The sequence below is a fragment of the Arachis ipaensis genome, chromosome B10 (assembly GCF_000816755.2).
Source record: "Arachis ipaensis cultivar K30076 chromosome B10, Araip1.1, whole genome shotgun sequence".
NCBI lineage: Eukaryota > Viridiplantae > Streptophyta > Magnoliopsida > Fabales > Fabaceae > Arachis > Arachis ipaensis.
The window spans coordinates 3,224,665-3,229,015 of record NC_029794.2 but is presented as its reverse complement, the minus strand read 5'-3'; positions in this window follow the sequence as shown (position 1 = coordinate 3,229,015).

Genomic DNA, 4,351 nt, shown 5'->3' with positions numbered 1-4,351 from the left:
CTCCTTCCCCATTCTCTTCTCTCTCTCTCTCTCTCTCTCTCTCTCTCTCTCCACCAAGAAGATGGAGGCGGCAGAACAAAGAAGAAAGAGGAAGCGAGGGAGGCACATCTTGTTGAGCCTCTCATCATCAAGATCACTCTTCCTCTGCTCATCCTTCATAATCTTCATACTCTTCATGTCCTCACACCACCGCTTCTTCCTCTTCTTCTTCAACTTCAACACCGCCACCCTCCTTCGCCCTCCCCTCGCGCTCTCTCTCCTCTACTCCTCCGCCACCAGCAACTCCATTCTTGACCCCTTAACGCCTCTCACTTCTTCCACCCCTTCCTCCGCCACACTCACTGGCCTTGGATCTTGATATCCCATCCTTCTGCTCTTTGCAAACTTCCCCTTATTTTTCTCTTCTTCACCAACAACAACAACAAATCCAGCAAATTGAACAATAACAAATTCAGCAAAATAAATCACTAACAAATTTAAATTTGACAACAGTTCAACAATCATCAATTGCACTTCAAATCCAAAATCAACAACCACGAAAATTAAAAAGAATTAAAAAAATGATGTTCATGTTCTTAAATCTCAGCATGTCGAACACCGAAGCCGAGCACCGCGAAGAGGAGGAGGCTCCTGCCGGCGAGGACGAAGACACCAGAGCTCAGGTAGCTCCGATCGTCAGACTCGAAGAGGTCACCGTCTCTGGTGGAGAATAGCATCTTCATTTTCTTCGCCAGTGGAAAAAGTTCAAGAAGAAGCAGAAGGAGAAGCAGAGGCAGTCAATCACAGAAGAAGAAGTAGCGCCGGCTTCCCTTCCCTCCCCCAAGATCTGCCGCAAAATTGCCACCGTTATCGAGCCCGAAATGGAGAGGAGAGAGCGCGAATGAGAGGAGGAGCTGTTCACTATTGCGTCTGTTGCTGCAAGGGATTCGTCGTCGTCGTTGTTAGGCCATCGCCGAACTGCTGCCGCCGTTGAGTGCGCCGTGGCCGTGGTGGTCGCTGGAGGAAGAGAGAGCCAGAGGAGAAAGAGAGGAAGCAAGATCTGAGGAAAGAGAGAGAGAGAGAGCTCGGGAGCAGAGGAGAGAGAGAGGAGACCCGTGCTCAGCCACCGCTGCGCCTCTGCTGTCGAGAAACTCCACTTCCGCCATTGAGATTCACCATCGGTAACGATTTTTGAGTTTGGTTTACCTTCATTTGAGATTCCAAAATCCTTATTGTCTCTGCGTGTTGGTTTTAGTCACCGTCGAAGAAGCTTCAGCCGCCGTCGTCGATTGTCACTAGGGAACGACCGCCGTGCCTCTTGTCGCCGGAATCACGGACTGGAGAGAAGGGGGCTGCCTCTCCTATTGCTGTTGCTTCGTTCTTTCATCGTAAGCGGTCTCTGTTTCCAGTTCCATTGAATTCCTTTCTGTTTTCGATTCCATTGAGTTTGAATTCTCTATTTTGCTGTAACCATGGTCACTGTTGCTGGAATTACGAACGCCGCCCTCTGTGCTGATTGGATTAACCACCATAGCTATTCTGCATCACCTTCACTTTCCATTATTTCTGTCAGGTCCCGTTCTTGCCGGTGAGGGTGTTACATTATGGTATCAGAGCGGTCCTTCCTGTAGAGCCTGAGGAATGGACCAACTATGCTTCAATTGCATACTCTGAGCGTCTGTCATGTTATAGGTCTCGTTCAGATAGCGAGAATTAGAATTTTAAGCACATGACTGCCTATTAATTAACACTGTTTGCTTACCGTTGCATATCTGTTGATGTTAAGTCTGGCCAACTTAATGTTGATGGCTTATGTGTACGGGGAAGTTGATAGGTTATTATAGGCAAATTGGAATTGATAAGTAATGGGTAATGCGAGTCACGTGGTTTGCAGATGTTAGAGTCCACTTTTCGTGCTTGGTTTCGACTTATGATTCTTGTTTACGTCGCTTAGGTTGGCGAATCGTTTTTTTTACTATCCTCATTGAAATTCCTTGACTCGAATTTCTTTCTTGAACCATGATTTGACCATTCTCTGGCCATATTTTATTATTTATCCATAATCTTGTTTGATTGTATTCCTGAGAAATTGCTTAAGACTTTCAAAGCATATCCATTTTTATTATTGACTATGCTCCTCTTCATGAAATCTTGTTCTCATTGATCTGATCTTAAACTTGTTTTGGCATAATGTATGATTCCTAAGTCTTGAGCGATTTAAACCTTGAAAGTTATGGTTCGAATTAAGTTAATTATGTAACTTGATTCTTTTGCATCATACTTAATGTATACTTTGATTTGATCATATTCTTGATTATCTCTTAAATTTTCGACATCATAGTTCCTAACCTTGACTTCTTCTTCGTGATCTGTGTATCTTCTTGACGTAAACTGAGTTGTGTTGGTGAGATGCATCATCCCTTACAGTCTATTTCTAGGGTTCTTGTTTTAGATTGAAAAAGTTTTGAATTGACTCTTTCCTTATTTAATTTTGTTTCACAACTACCCTTCGAATTTTTGATGAGACCACTCTTAATTTAGCATATACTTCTACTTAATTCTGTTTCACAACCACCCTTCGAATATTTGATGAGATCACTCTTAATTTAGCATATACTTTCCTATATGGATTAAAGAATTTTATATGGTTTAAATCTGTTTATCTGCAATACTCCATCTATTTTTCTATAGACATGTGAAAATAATTTCTATTTTGGATTTTCTTTATTGACTAGAACTTGATTTACTTTCAATTTTATCACAATTTTTATACATATTCTTATGAGATTTTGCATCTAAGTATTTTTTCAAGATTTTTGAAAAAATATTTCTACTCATAGCTTGATTAAGTTCTATTTTATAAATTTTGCTTATCTAATTTTAATTTGAGTTGTTTTGATGCAATACCTTTTATATTTCTTTTGAAAAAGTGAATTCATTCCTTTTTGAGTTTATCCATTCCTTGTGGACGTTACCATTGATTTTTAGTATTCTTTTCAACTCAGCTTAGATTCAGTTCAAAAGAGTGCACAGTTCTTCCTTTTGATTGTTCCTTTCAAAATTCTTAGATTCAAATTCCTTCTTAGGATTACAACTTGATTTCCTACCAACCTCGCATTTATTTTTATGCAAATTCTTATTTGATTATGTAAAATATCTTTTAAGATTTTCGAGAAAATATTTTATCCTTAGCCTAACTAATTTTTATTTCACAAATCTTGCATAATCTAGTTCGACTTGAAATTGTTTTAATATGACACAATATTTATGGTTTTACCAATTCTCTTGAATTTTGTAAATAATTGCCCTGTTCTCTTTTAGTATTTCTATTGAAATTCTTTGAAATCAAAATTCTTTCCTATGTGTATTTCAATTCTTTCTTTTGACATACTTCACGATTTTTAACCATCCTAGTTTGTTGGTGACTAGAACCATTCCTTCATATTTTTGTAAACTTTGCGCTTCTCTAATTTGGTTTCAGTTTGTTTTGATCCAATTTACCATTACCCTTTTCTTGTTTTCTTTGGAGTTCCTAGATTCAATATTTCCTGTTAAGATGCGAAATGACTCTTTCTAAAATATTTTCTCATGTCCATACATTGTTGCTTAGTTGTAATCCTACACCTCCTTCCGAATTCATGTGAATCTTACCCTTGTCACTTATTCTTCTCTTTCTGCGATTTGTATCTCTTTGAACGTACTTAATGCATTTTAATATTATTGAATATCCTTATAAGGTGTGACTTCTAGTATATTCTTGGATTGTTTTAAGCCTTTTTAAACAAGGTTTGATTTATTTTTATGCAAAGTTGTTTTTGACTCCGCATTCCTTTACTTGGGCAGTGCCTCTCTTTGCTGTAACTTGAATTTGTTTTGGAGTGACACAACCATCTTTTGAAGTTTTAATAAAATCGCTTTTAACTTAGCTTACACTCCCTTACTTTGAAATTTTTTGTATGTGATTTAAATCTATTTTATTGTAATGCATCTCCTTTTTCTTTTATAAGCAAAACTTTATTTCATGTTTTTTTTTCCAACAAGATCGTAGTTTTCATGCATGCTTAACATAAAAACGAGAAAAAATAGAATTTTGCTCTTAGCCAAATTAACCCTTCCTTTTTCAAACTTTATATAATCTATTTCGACTTGAATTTATGTTGAAATAATGTTACATTCATGCTTTTATTATTCTGTTGAAAGATGTTTGTTACTTATCTTACAGAACGTGAAATGATCTTCCCTTAAGATTTCTATTCTTTAAGGACAATGTATTCAAAAATATTTTTAAATCATACTCGAGTTCTGAGAGCTTTGCCTTTAGTTTTGGATAATCTTCTTTGTAAACCTCATATTTGCTTGACTTAGCTTGAAT